A 15176-nucleotide genomic window follows, 5' to 3' on the forward strand; every position below is an offset into this window, starting at 1 on the left:
TACAAATTTGATTAAGAGACTGTCTTTTGGGACATCCCTGGTGTTGCAGTGGATAAGAATCTGTCTACCAATGCAGGGGACATGGGTTCGATCCCAGGTCTGAGAAGACTCCACATTCCTTGGAACAGCTAAGCCCATGGGCCTTAACTACTGAGCCCAAGCTCTAGGCCTGAGAGCTGCAACTATTGCAGCCTGTGCACTCAGAGCCCGTGCCCTGCAACAAGAGAAGCCGCCGCAGTAAGAAGCCCCACACCACAACCCAGAGTGGCCCCCACTCGCCACAACTAGAGGACGTCTGTGTGCAGCAATGACGACCCAGTGCAGCCAGAAATAAACAAATAAACACAGATTTTAAAGGAGAGAGACTGTCTTTTTCTTCAGAAAGATTGCAACGTAAACATGGAGAGTGAAGCAAGTACAATGAGGTAAGAGGCACAAAGAGGCAGAAATACTTTACGGAGGTTCAAGTTAAAGAAAGTGATTCTCCATTAGGCTCCATAGAGGACATGACATTTCAGATAGCCCCTGAATTATGGGAAGGATGAGATTTGACAGAAGCTATAAAATAGGCAAGGACCTGGGGGTGGGAAAGCTCAGGAGTGTGTTTCACTGGTGGGTATTTATGTCCTTAAACCATTGTTATTACATCCATATTCCTTTCATTTTTTTTTCTCCCAAATGGAGAAGCAGAGATTACACATGTAAGTATGTTTGATTGCATTAAGAAAATCTGTGTATATTTGCACACCCGTCTTCATGGCAGTATTATTCACAATAACCACGAGGTAGAAGCAATCTAAATGTCCATCAGTGGAAGAATGGATAAAGAAAATGTGATAAATATATATAATGGAATATTAGGCAGCCCTAAAAGAAGGAAATTCTCTCATATATTCCAAGGTGGATTAACTTTGAGGATATAACGCTGAGTAAAATAAGCCTGCCACAAAAAGACAATAACTCATAATTCCACATGTTTGTTGTTCAGTCACTAAATTGTGTCCCCACTCTTTACCACCCCAAACTGCAGCATGCCAGGCTTCCCTGTCCTTCGCTATCTCCAGGAGTTTGCTCAAATTCATGTCCATTGCGTTGGTCACGCTATCTAACCATCGCACCCTCTGCTGCCCTCTTCTCCTTTTGCCTTCAATCTTTCCCAGCATCAGGGTCTTTTCCAATGAGTCAGTCCTTCACATTAGGTGGCCAAAGTATTGGAGTTTCAGATTCAGCATCAGTCCCAGTGACTGTTCAGGGTTGATTTCCTTTAGGATGGACTGGTTGCATCTCCTTGCAGTCCAAGGGACTCTCAAGAGTCTTCTCCAGCACCACAATTCGAAAGCAACAATTCTTTGGTGCTCAGTCTTCTTTATGCTCCAACTCTCACATCCCTACATGACTACTGGAAAAACCATACCTTCGACTATACAGATCTTTGTCAGCAAAGTGGTTCCTGCCTTATAATATTCTATTTAGGTTTGTCACAGCTTTTCTTCCAAGGAGCTAGCGTTTTTTAATTTTGTGTCTGCAGTCACTATTTGCAGTAATTTTGAAGCCCAAGAAAATAAATCAGTAACCATTTTCACTTTTTTCACTTCTACTTGCCATGAAGTAATGGGACTGTATACCATGATTTTCCTTTTTTGAATGCTGAGTTTTAAGCCTGTTTTTTCACTCTCCTCTTTCGCCTTCATCAGGAGACTCTTTAGTTCCTGTTCACTTTCTGCCATTGTTGTGCTGTTTTCCAGTCACTCATTCATGTCTGACTCTTTGCAACCCAATGGACTACAACATTCCAGGCTTCCCTGTCCTTTACCATCTCTGGGAGCTTGCTCAAACTCACGTCCATTGAGCTGGTGATGCCATACAACCATCTTATCCTCTGTCATCCCCTTCTCTTCCTGCCTTCAATCTTTCCCAGCATCATTTTCTAATGAGTCAGCTCTTCACATCAGGTGGCCAAAGTATTGGAGCTTCAGCTTCAGCATCAGTCCTTCCAATGAGTAGTCAAGGTTGATTGCTTTTGGATTGACTGGGTTGATCTCCTTGCAGTCCAAAGAATTCTCTTCTCCAACACCACAGTTCAAAAGCATCAATTCTTCACTGCTTTGCCTTCTTTATAGTACACCTCTCACATCCACACATGACTACTGGAAAAACCATAGCTTTGACTCTACAGACCTTTGCTGGCAAAGTAATGTCTCTGCTTTCTAATACACTGTCTAGGTTTGTTATAGCTTTTCTTCAAGGAGCAAGTGTCTTTTAATTTCATGGCTGTAGTCACCATCTGTAGTGATTTTGAAGCCCAAGGAAATAAAGTCTGTCACTGTTTCCATTGTTTCCCCATCTATTTGCCATGAAGTTATGGGACCAGACACCATGATCTTCATTTTTTGAATGTTGAGTTTAAGCCAGTTTTTTCACTCTCCTCTTTCACTTTCATCAAGAGGCTCTTCAGTTCCTCTTCGCTTTCTGGCATAAGGGTGGTGTCATCTGCATATCTGAGGTTACTGATATTTCTCCCAGCAATCTTGATTCCAGCTTGTGTTTCATTCAGCCTGGCATTTCGCATGATGTAATCTGCATAGAAGTTAAATAAACAGGGTAATGATATACAGCCTTGACGTTCTCCTTTCCCAATTTGGAACCAGTCCTTTGTTCCATGTCCAGAACTATTGCTTCTTGACCTGCATACAGGTTTCTCAGGAGGCAGGTCAGGTGGTCTGGTATTCCCATCTCTTTAAGAATTTTCCACACAGTTTGTTGTGATCCACACAATCAAAGGCTTTAGCATAATCAGTAATGCAGAAGTAGATGTTTTTCTGGAACTCTCTTGCTTTTTCTATGATCCAACGGATGTTGGCAATTTGATCTCTGGTTCCTCTGCCTTTTCTAAATCCAGCTTGAACATATCGACATTCTCAGTTCATGTACTGTTGAAGCCTGGCTTGGAAAATTTTGAGCATTACTTTGATAGCATGGGAAATGAACGCAACTGTGCGGTAGTTTGAACATTCTTTGGCATTGCGTTTCTTTGGGATTGGAATGAAAACTCACCTTTTCCAGTCCTGTGGCCATTGCTCAGTTTTCCAAATTTGCCGGCATATTGACTACAGCACTTTTAACAGCATCATCTTTTAGGATTTGAAGTAGCTCAGCTGGAATTTCATCAACTCTACTGGCTTTGTTCTTAGTGATGCTTTCTAAGGCCCACTTAACTTTGCACTCCAAGATGTCTGGTTCTAGGTGAGTGATCACACTATTGTGGTTATCTGGGTCATGAAGGTCTTTTTTGTATAGTTCTTCTGTGTACCTCTTCTTGCTACCTCTTCTTAATATCCTCTGCTTCTGTAGGTTCATACCATTTCTGTCCTTTATTGTGTCCATCTTTGCACAAAATGTTCCCTTGGTGTCTCTAATTTTCTTGAAGACATCTTTAGTCTCTCCCATTCTATCATTTTCCTCTATTTCTTTGCATTTATCACTTAGGAAGACTTTCTTATCTCTCTTTGCTATTCTTTGGAACTCTGCATTCAGATGGGTATATCTTTCCTTTTCTCCTTTGCCTTTTACTTCTCTTCTTTTCTCAGCTATTTGTAAGGCTTCCTCAGACAACCATTTTGCCTTTTTGCATTTCTTTTTCTTTGGAATGATCTTGATCACTGCCTCCTGTACAGTGCCACGAACCTCCATGCATAGTTCTTCAGGCACTCTATCAGATATAATCCCTTGAATCTATTTGTCACCTCTACTCTATAATCATAAGGGATTTGATTTATGTCATACCTGAGTGACTGAGTGGTTTTCCCTAGTTTCTTAAATTTAAGTCTGAATTTTTCAATAAGGAGTTTATGATCTGAGCCACAGTCAGCTCCTGGTCTTGTTTTTTGCTAACTGTGTAGAGCTTCTCCATTTTTGGCTGCAAAGAATACAATCAGTCTGATTTCAGGATTGATCATCTGGTGATGTCCATGTGTAGAGTCATCTCTTGTGTTTTTGGAAGAGGATGTTTTCTATGACCAGTGATTCTCTTTGCCAAATTCTGTTAATCTTTGCTCTTCTTCATTTTGTACTCCAAGGCCAAACTTGCCTGTTACTCCAAATATCTTGTAACTCCCTACTGTGGCATTTGTCCCCTATGATGAAAAGGACATCTTTTTGGGGTGTTAGTTCTGGAAGGTCTTGTAGGTCTTCATAGAACCATTCAGCTTCTTCAGAATTAGTAGTTGGGCATAGACTTGGATTACTGTGGTAATTAGATATATTAGAGTGGTATCATCTGAATATCTGAGGTTGTTGATATTTCTCCCAGCACCCTGGATTCATTTGTGAGTCTTCCAGTCCAGCATTTCATATGCCATACTCTGCATATAATTTAAATAAGCAGGGTGACAGTATGCAGCCTTGATGTACTCCTTTCCCAGTTTTGGACCAGTCTGTTTTTCTGTGTACAGTTCTAAGTATTCTTTCTTGACCTGCATACTAATTAAACTCAAAGAAACAGAAAGTAGAATAGTGGTTGTCAGAGGAAGGGATGAGTTGAAAAAGAATTGTTGGTCAATGGATATAGAGTTTCAGTCTCACAAGACTGAAAAGTTCTAGAGATCTGTTTCACAACAGTGTGCAAATAATTAACACTACTCTACTGGGTGAGCTTCTCTAGTGGCTCAGTGGTAAAGAACCCCCTGCAATGCAGGAGATGCAGGCTCAACACCTGGGTTGGGAAGATCCCATGGAGAAGGAAATGACAACCCACTCTAGTATTCTTGCCTGAAGATTCCCCGTGGACAGAGGAGCCTGGAGGGTTACAGTCCATGGGGTTGCAGGGAGTCAGACATGACTGAGCGACTAAGCATGCGCACATTATACCACATACTTAAAAATGGTTAAGATAATAACTTTTACATAATATGATTTTCACCACAATTTTTTTAAAAAAGGAAAAGAAAATATGTGTATGGCCAATACTCATTCATTGCAAACCACTAAACTCAGCCAAAACAGCTTAGTTGAACAAAGAAGAATTACCAGTTCAGAGACCCAAAGAATGCAGCAAGGCCTTAACAACTGCAACCAGAAATACTAAAGAGCCCCTAGGTGTCACTCTCCACCTCCTGACTCATCTTCTCACTGCAAACCTGCTTTCTTTACAGGGTGGCCAAAACAGCTGAGGATAATTCCTAGGTTTCACACCTTGGACTTTCTGCCAGAGTGCCCTCCACCCCCCCACCCCCACCGCCCATGTTCTCTTCCACGTTCAAAACACTGAGAAGAGCTTTAAGTAGCCCATTTGGCCTCTGGACCAACTATTGACAGGATCTTGTACGAAGATATTACAAGGGGTCAGATCTTTTAAGAAGAACCAGGTAAGTTCTGTGGGAACAGTGTGCTTGGGCATGGGAGGTAATTTGTTAGCTATTACTAGTTTAATGCTATACTGTATAGCAAAGCACTGAAACAACCATCATTTATTTCCTCAGATCTGCAGATTGGTTGAGGCAGCTCTACTTCAGGTAGTGGTGACTAGGCTGGCTACACCTTGGTCATCTACTTCCTGGGACGAGTAAGAGAGCCAGAGCACATGGGAGGCCTCTGAAGTTTAGTCTGAGCCATCCTAACACTGCCACTGCCACTCACATGCCACTGGTCAGTGCCAGCCACATGGTTAAACACTAAGTCAAGCACAGAGAAAAACCTTGTGCCCAAGTGAAGCTATAGTCAAGGTGGGATGCAGAGAAGGGGGAAGGATGGGGCTAAATCACTTAATCTATCACCAGGGGTGAATGCGAGAAACAGTTTCCAGAGGAAGTTTGGCTGATAAGACAACAGGGGTCCCGTATAGTGTTGTTGTTGTTGTTTTTGTTACTTAGTTGCTAAGTTGGGTCCCACTCTTTTGCAACCTCATGGACTGTAGCCCATTAGTCGCTTCTCTCCATGGGATTCTCCAGGCGCAAATACTAGAGTAGATTGCCATTTCCTTCTCCAGGGAGTCTTTCCAACTCAGGGATTGAACCCCCGTCTCCTGCACTGCAGGCAGATTCTTTACCATCTGAGCGACCAGGGAAGCCCAGCAAATAAAGTAATATTAAGCAGTAGATTTTATCAGCCCCAATATACTAAAATAGAGAGCATGGGAAGAAAACTAATTAGCCCCGACAATGTAACAAGGACTATACTAAGAATTTTATGAAGTCACTCAGTCGTGTCCAACTCTTTGCGACCCCATGGACTGTAGCCTACCAGGCTCCTCCGTCCACGGGATTTTCCAGGCAAGAGTACTGGAGTGGGTTGCCATTGCCTTCTCCAGAGGATCTTCCCCACCCAGGGATCGAACCTGGGTCTCCCACATTGTAGGCAGACGCTTTACCATCTGAGCCACCAGGGAAGTCAAGAATTTTATAGATATCATCTGAAAGGAAAAGCAATACTAGATATTATTAACCTGAAACAATGTCATTTTGCCCATAAACTCTCTTAGGTTGCAAAGAAAGTGTCCTTGAGAATTCCAGGTTAATAACCACTTTTCCAGTTGGTGCTTCTTTAAGAGTAGGTCACACCTTATTAAATTATCTATGAAGGCACTAGCATGGATGGATGGAAAAGAGAAATATTCTGGAGCCAGAGAAATCTAAGTTTATATTCAAGTTTGGCCACTCACTAGTTAAATGACCTTAGACAAGTCATAAGCCCATTTTCTGTTAGTTTTTTTCACTGTATAATGTGGGTAATAATATATACCATGTAGGATTTGGAGGAGAATTGAGTAAGATTGCATCTATAAATGTATATCACAGTGTCTGGCACATAATTATCTGATCAATGTTGGTTTCTTGGTTATGGTGATAACAAGTAGAATAAGGCAAGATTCTATCTTGAGTTCAATGCTATGCTCCTTTCCACACTAAAATCAAATACTATAACAGAATGGAAAAAATCTCAAATAAAATGGAGCACAAGTTTACATAGGAAAAACAAATAACATTGAAGTCATTAGTGCTATGCTTGAAACCAAAATTCAATTTAAAAAAAAGCAATTTGTTTTGTTAACTATTTTTGCCAGGAGAATCTTCTGGCAATCTAATGGTGAGAGTTTCATTTCACATCTCAGTCAGTAATGGAGCACATGTAGCTTATTGTTTGTTTTTTTAGCCATGAGACATGTGGGATCTTACTTCCCTGACCAGGGATCAAACCCACAATCCATACATTAGAATCCCGTAGTCTTAACCACTGGACCACCAGGAAAGTCATTATTGTTAAATTGTTATAGTACAGAGGCTTAAACATTGAAGAGTTTAACACATCTTTCAACCAATCACAAGTTGCAGGTGTGATTCAATTTTTTTTAACTTAAGAGCAATATTAACGTTGTCTTCAGTAGCTAACTGACTTTCTCTTTTAGGATATTTCTTCCATGTGCTTCCTTTTCTTTACAATGTTAGGAAATCAAAGTGTTCATATTGGTACATACATTGTGAAAAGGCAATTTATTGTATAAATTAGGTTGTCAGTTTTCTACTTTCCTGTTTGATAGAGTATATCTTGGATGGTTAATTTAATTAGCTTGTCTGCTGTAGATATCTTTATACTTCCAGGTTCTCCTTGCTGCAGCTTTGTTTACATGAGCCTTTATATTTTGCTGAGAATTCCTTCTTAGGTTAATACTAATCAGTTGTTAAATAAAAGTATGATTTAATATGTTAGCATTAAACATTTGTGCATGTTTCATACTAGAAACCAATAGAAAACTTCATTAATCCCGAGCACAGCATTACTCAATAGAAAAGAATTCTCAGAGTTTTATTGCTTCATATTGCATCATGTGTCTTCTTTTCTGGATGGCAAAATTATAGAGATATTCTTTTAAAAAAAAAACACCAAAATTTCAAACTGGAGTTGCAAGAAAAAAATGGTAAAACAGAGTAACTTTTAAAATGGTCATTTTACTCCAAAGAAGCATTTATTTTGCACAAATTTTTCCCATTACAAAAAACTCTGCGAGTCTAATTTTCATTTCTTGAACAGTTTGTTAACCTCATTAGATCAGATTGTAGCAACCACAAATTATATACTATAGCACATTAATTTCTTATTAGATAACTATTTAAATATGCTGCAACTTCAGCTTTTTTTACTCTAAGTCATTTTCCCATTGTGAATATAAGGCAGATAAAAACAAGAAAAATATTTTGTATCATTTTGGTTTGCTTGTATTTGCAATAGTCAGAAATTTTTTTAACTGTAACTGCTAGGAATCCAATTCAAACTATTTAAATAAAAATGGGAATTAATGGGAAAAGAATACAGCCCACTGTATAACTGATGGAATTTCTGTGGGGAGCAGTTAACTTCAGGTATCTCAAGGAGAGAAACTTCCAACTTAACACAACCAGGACTTTCTTTCATGCCATTCATCTCTCATCTGCTTAATTCTTCTAGGCTTTATTTTTCGAAATATTTTCCACATAGAATCCCCTGACTACAACTTTCTTATTCTGTACCTCAAGAAAGGAGTCTTTTCTTGAAGAAAATCTCTGAGAGGAACTCTGTCTGCTCTATCTTGGAGCCTATACTTAATCCTTTAGAATAGTCTCTTTTCCTAGAGAAAGGAGGTACTGTGATTGACCAGAACAAGATCACATTCTCATCCCTCTAGGCTAGAGTGGACTGATGTACTATTGACAGTCCAATCACAGCTCACTGGAAAGGGGTAAGGGCAGTTTCCCCAAGGAAAATGGTAGCTGTTAGCAAATGGAAGTGGGAAGAGGAGAGTATTCTACACTTAAAGAAATACATGAAAGAATAGCTTTAGTCTTAATTCCACTGGAATCTGGGCATGTCGAACCTCTTTGTTGTCAGTCTTCTCTGGTCATGTCTGAAGGTCTGGTGGGGTTCATATTTTAGGCCCTGTGTACATCAAGCATCTTAATGCCTCTTCAGAGAAATTTTCATCCAAGGGAAGGGAATGTCATGGCACAAAAGTATGACTTAAAGACAATGGACCAAGGATAAAGGAGGAGAAATGAATATGAATGTGGCACTATTTCTATCTATCACTCAGATTATTTAGTGGCCCAGTCCCAATGGACATTTGGGGTGATCACTGTTTGACAGTGATCTTTGTGAGATAATGAAGTGCAGGAGGTCAGCAGCATTCATGACAACTTCTACAGGGACCTAAGACTGCATCCCAGTGTAGACATCTGCACTCTTAACATCTAGTAGCAGCAACATTAACATAGGCATCGGCATGCACTGGTAACTGTGGCAAAGATGTGGTAGGCAGCAGATTATCACTTTTGTCATTGCACGCATAGGAGACATGATCACATGAAGCTATAATAGCAGAGAAGGCGATGACTGGGCTAAGTTGAAACGTTCTTCTGTCTGACATGATGATGACTGGAGCTACAGTTATCTGTGGTTCAGCTGATCTGGAACATCCAAGATGTTTCATTCACGTAGGTGGCTGGCAGCTCGTGCTGAATGGCATCTGGGAAATCGTCTGGGAGTATCACAGCCAGAGAATGCAATTCTGTGACTATTTCAATGATCTTGCATTCCCAGCAGGCTATCTAGGAATATTATTCACACATTCATGTACCTATTAATTCATTCAGAAAATATTTTATTATCCAATATGTGCCAGACACTGTGCATGCATGGTAGGGAAGATATTAACATGAATATGACAGTTAGTAAAATGAACACAGAAAAAAAATGAACACAGAGGAAAAAAGAGCTACAGTGCAATGGCATAAAGGCTAGAAAAGAGGGAGGCCATGGGAGCCCAGAATAGAGGAGATGGAATAAAGTGTCAGGGAAGATTTCTTCCTGAAAGGCAACAACTAAGTTGAATTTCACAAGATGCATAAGAGAGGCATTCCCTGAAGGATCAGCATATTAGCAGAATAAAGGGCATTTGAGGACCTGCATGAATTGAATATAAGGTTGAAGGAGTGGCCAGTGAGATGTTATCGAGCTTATCAAGGATCTTGTAGCCCATGCTGAGAAGACTGGCTGTTATCTGTTGGGGAATGGGAAGCCACTTAAAAATGTTAAGAAATAACAGAGCATTAATACCTTATTTTAAAAGGGTCAACCCAGCTGCACAGTGGAGTGTGGATTGAAGATGGTTGAGGATGGAGGCAAGAAGATGAGTTATTTAGAAGGCTATAGGAGCTGTTCCAATTAAAGAAATAATGAGAGTTTAGTCTAAGGCACTATGGAAAGAACAGAGAGGAAGAAGAATTATGGAGGAATGAAACAATTTGGTAATTGATCCGTCAGATGTGGACAGTGAAGGAGAAAGAGGCATTTATTGGCATATGGCTTGTATCAGTCAGGATAGGCTAGGATCCACAGTGATAACAGCAAACTCTGAAATCTCTGGAACTTACCACATTTTTCCTTAATGATATGGATTATGTAGCTATGCCATCTGGAATTCATGGCCACAACTGATGGGAAAGAAAAGATGGAGAAGAACACGATTTCTTTAAGTGCCTTGTCCTGGAAGAGACATACGTAATTTTCATTCCCATTTCATTGTCCAGAACTGGGTAGATGATCCCAACCTAGTTGCGAGGGAAGTAAGAAAATGTTTAGAAACATATGTATATTTGGTGCTGCTCCTGTTAAGTGTGGGTTAGTGGTATGGACTCTGAAAACACACTGCCTGGGTTTACGTCTCAGTTCTACTTACTAGCTACATTGCTGTAGGAAAGTCTGTTTCCTCATTTGTAAAATGGTTTTGTGATAGTACTTACCTCATAGGCTTGTTTTGAATATTAAATAAGGTTGAAAAATATAAATGGGCTTCCCAGGTGACACTAAAGAACCCACATGCCAATGCATGAGGCATAAGAGATGTGGGTTCAAGCCCTGGGTTGGGAAGATTCCCTGGAAGAGGTCATGGCAACCCACTCCAGTATTCTTGTCTGGAGAAATCCCATGGACAGACAAGCCTGGCAGGCTGCATACAGTCCATGAGGTTGCAAAGAGTCAGACACGGCTGAAGTGACTTAGCACGCATGCGTGCATATACAAGACTCAGAACTTAATCAATAATTTTAATTATTATTATTATTCATGTTAAAATCACTCCAATATTTCATTTTCACTGACCAAGTGAAAGGGCAAAAGGGTGTGAGACAGAACAAATTTAGGAAGGGACATAATTAATGAGTAGACATGTTGAGTATGCAGTGTTTGTGGGGCCTCCAGTGGAAATGTTGAATAGGCCATCACAAAATGAGTGGAGTTTCAGAGAGAGATGGGGCTGGGGAGATCAACCTAGGAATCATCCGTAAATAAGAGATGACTTCAACCTTGGATGTGGACGAGATGCTTAGAAATGACTAGGTTGAGAGAAAAGAGCAATGTGAAGACAGAACCCTGGATAATACCAATGTTAAAGGAGTGAGAGGGAAAAGAAGAACTTGTACAGGAATGATCAAATCAGCAGGAGGAAGCCAAAAGGAAATAGAAGGGAGTTTGAGAGAGTGTTAGTTCTTTTAGAATTATAACAATTTGTCAATGTTTAACTTAACACTTAGTTCAAAGAATAAAATGGTATTTGACATAAACTATTAAATTTAATTATTAGAGTTTTAAGTAAATCATTATAAGTAGCTTAAGGAGAAATGTAAATATAACACAAGAAGTAAAAATATAAGAATTTTCATAATTAACAACTTTTATAATAATTTTTTGGTCAGCATTTTGATTAGAAAGACAACTCTTAATAAAAGGAAGATCTTCCTGTTTCAATAAAGAATGCCAATGTAAGGAGACAAATCAGACCTCAGTGGCAGGAAAAAGTAAAGAGAAAGTGGTCGAAACATTAATTCAATAGTTTCACTGCATTATAATGGTAATATCTTTTCTCTATAGTAGGTATAAAAATGGGCAGGGGCTGAGGGAGAAGGGACACATTGCAGAAAGAATCTTTCTCAAAAACCTACAGTGTAGTCACAGTAGCTTAATCTCCAACTGGAAAACAGCACATTTTGGGGAAATTGTTTTGCAGCCCTTATCATGAGATATTTAGTGTCAATTCAAGTCATTATAACTGATTGGTTTTTTTTTTTTTTAAACTTTGGTATACTGCCATCAAGTGGTAAATGGGTATGTGAAGTAAGGAAATATCATTTTTCTCTTCATTTTATTCTTTTGAATAGATGGCTCAATAGGTAAAGAATCCTCTTAGAGTGCAGGAGACACAGGAGATGCAGGTTTGCTTCCTGGGTCGGGAAGATCCCTTGGAGGAAGGCATGAAAACCCACTCCAGTATTCTTGTCTGGGAAATCCCATGGAGAGAGGGGCCTGGTGGGCTACAGTCCATAGGGTCCCAAAGAGTTGGACATGACTGAGCTCCTGGTCAGGAACCTACTTTATTATTTACTGGTCCCTGTGGCTGACTCTGGTGATGTACTGCCTGTGTGCAAGCTAAATCATTTCAGTTGTGTCCGACTCTTTGCAACCTCATGGACTGTAGCCTGCCAGCCTCCTCTGTCCATGGGATTCTCCAGGCAAGAATACTAGAGTCGGTTGCCATGCCCTCCTCCAGGGGATTTTTCTGACCCAGGGATCGAACCCAAGTCTTTTATGTCTCCTACACTGGCAGGGGGGTTCTTTACCACTAGTGCCACCTGGATACCATTATCCTATTTTTACTTTTTCACACCATTATAAAGAATGTTATACTAACAACATTGTTCCTAATTCTTTGTGTGCTTCTATGATCAACTTCTAAGTATAAATTCTTAAAAATGAAATTGCTGAATCAAAGTTTGCATATATTTTGAAAGATTTCCTACAAATTGTAACTCACCATTCTAACAAGTCATACTTCCACTGGTAGAGCATAGAAATTGCCAATGTGATAAGAGAAAAGTTATATTTTGTAGGTTTAATGCATATGGCTCTGAATATTTTGTTGATAATTTAAAATATAATTAATAGTCATTTGCAGTCATTTTGCAAATGAACTATTTAAATTCAACACATTTTCTTTTCCATTATTGTGTTTGCCATTTTCTTAATGATGCCTAAGACTTTTTAGATACCTTTTGGGTAATTTTCCATGTTTAAAATGTTTTGATGGTTTTGGACATGCAGAAATTTTAAATGTTTATAAAGTCAGATTTTACAATCTTTTACTTTAAATACTGTGTTTTTACATGTAAATCAAGCAAAACATTTTAAGATACTATATAAAAGAATATGTTTAACATTGTGTTCTATAATAGGAAGAAAAGATTTATAGGGAAAAATAATTTAAATATTTGAGAATATGTGCTTTCTTAGTACTATAAAATCAAGTTCAGGTAGCAATTTTTAATTGTGTTGTATGGACTTTGTGGGGATAGGGAGAGGGCTAGGGGGGAAGAAACATAATGAAAGTTTTGAATATCTGTTTTTGCTTGGCACCAGGCTTGCTGCTTCAGATTGGTAAATGATTTAATTCTCAGACCAGCCCTATGAGATCATTCATCTACCTATTTTGCAGTTTCCATTCATCTGACAAATATTTGTAGAGCTCAGTATCAATTTTTAGATATCCTTTCATAGGAAGTGAAAAATATAAATCCAAACTAGTCTATGCACAAAGAGGATTTATTTTATTATGAAAAAGTCTGACGGTAGTTGTAACTTCCATGGTAGCTTAACTGGGGTCCCTAACTGATCTCTCATGAGTCATGTAGCTCTCCCTAAATCAATCACTGTGGTTAGGGGGTTGTGGTCAGTGGTCTTATTGGCATAGCATAGACAACATGTTTCCCCTTTGGAAACTTGGAGTTAAGTTCTTCACAAGTGCCTGTGCTGAGGGAGCAGCATGAACCCCAAGGCACAAAGATATGAAAACCTGAAACATTTGAAAAGTTTACATGAACTAATAAGGTTGTCATTTTGTGTGCCAGGGGTTGGCCCAAATTAAAAAAAAAAAAAATCAGAACTCTATTCAGCATAAACTGGACTCAGATAGTAGATATTTCCATATCCATATTCTACACTGTGGAATTTGGACTGTGTTCTGAGAGCAATATCAAGGCCAGGAAGGGAACTGAAACTGCACAGATGAGACACTAACCCAGCCAAACTCAGATTGAGACTTGTGCCCACAAGTTGGGACTCGAACCAACTGTCTTTTGATTGAGATTGCACACCACGTTCCAGGACTTAACAAAGCTCTGGTTCTTTATGTCAGTACAGAAGGAATTTAGTGAGAGGCAAAGTGATAGGTAAGAAGTGGATTTATTTAGAGAGATACACATTCGATAGACAGAATGCAGTTTATCTCAAAAGGTGAGAGCAGCCATTTTAAATATGGCAGGATAGTTTTTATGAGCAGGATAATTTCATAGGATATCAAATGGATGGGTTGTTCCAACTGTTTTGGGAAAGGAGGGGATTTCCAGAAATTGAGCTATTACCATCTTTGGGGACTTTATGGTCAACCTTGGGACGATCTTGGCACCAGCTGTTGTGTCATTTGAGCATATTACAATGAGCATACAGTGATGGCTAAACATCTACTGAAAGTCAAATCTTCTACCATCTTGGGCCTGATTGGTTCTAACCAGTTATGTTGTCTCCTCAATGGCTATGCCGTTCTTTTAAAAGTTGTGCCCCTTCTCCTTCCCTCTTGTTTTAGAACAAAAGGAGATTAAAAGCAGGAAAGAATCTCAGGGTACAATAATACTTGAGGAGAGAGCAGAGGAATGGGGGTTCACAAAGGAAGGTAATAAAAATATTCTCAGTGAGGCAAGGGAAGTAGGAAAGAGTAGCATCCCTTGAGGCCAAGGGAAAGGAATATTTCAAGGAGTCAGAAGTCAGCAATGTTAAATTCAGAACTGAGGTCAAATAACATCGGGTCTGAAAAATGTCCACTGGATTTGCAAATGAGAGAGATGAAACTAAGGGGCCAAAGAGCTCATTATCTGGAAGTAAGAAAGGTGATGGGCTAAAGGAATGAGAGTTTGTGATCTAGGACCAACTGGTAAAGCTCAAGATTTCAGAGTTACAGTTTTAATGGACTATGAAGTAAAAAAGCTTTAATCTAGGAGGTGAATGAGTGTTAAGGTGAGACATTGACTTAAATTTAATATGAAGACCGAGAAAAACTCAAATCCATAAAAGTGAGAGATGGTCAGGAATTTGTTAAGTTGGTGTAG

The 15176-nt window shown here is 39.4% G+C and overlaps 1 protein-coding gene and 1 non-coding gene across 7 annotated transcripts in view; one reads left to right on the plus strand and one right to left on the minus strand.

Annotated features, from left to right (window-relative positions):
- Positions 1-15176, plus strand: part of C5H1orf141 (chromosome 5 C1orf141 homolog) — a 116138-nt gene that overhangs the window by 50179 nt on the left and 50783 nt on the right. For 4 of the 6 annotated variants that reach the window (XM_070467978.1, XM_070467981.1, XM_070467975.1 and 1 more), the window contains one exon: positions 5151-5363. The exons of the other annotated variants lie outside the window; for them this stretch is intronic. The gene's annotated coding sequence lies outside the window, so the exon portion shown is untranslated. The remainder of the gene's footprint in view (positions 1-5150; positions 5364-15176) is intronic. 6 annotated transcript variants of the gene reach the window in all.
- TRNAC-ACA (transfer RNA cysteine (anticodon ACA)) lies at positions 6311-6382 on the minus strand. The gene has a single exon. It is a non-coding gene; the product is annotated as a tRNA-Cys (tRNA).

The sequence above is a fragment of the Odocoileus virginianus genome, chromosome 5 (genome assembly GCF_023699985.2).
Source record: "Odocoileus virginianus isolate 20LAN1187 ecotype Illinois chromosome 5, Ovbor_1.2, whole genome shotgun sequence".
In the NCBI taxonomy this organism is placed as follows: Eukaryota; Metazoa; Chordata; class Mammalia; order Artiodactyla; family Cervidae; genus Odocoileus; species Odocoileus virginianus.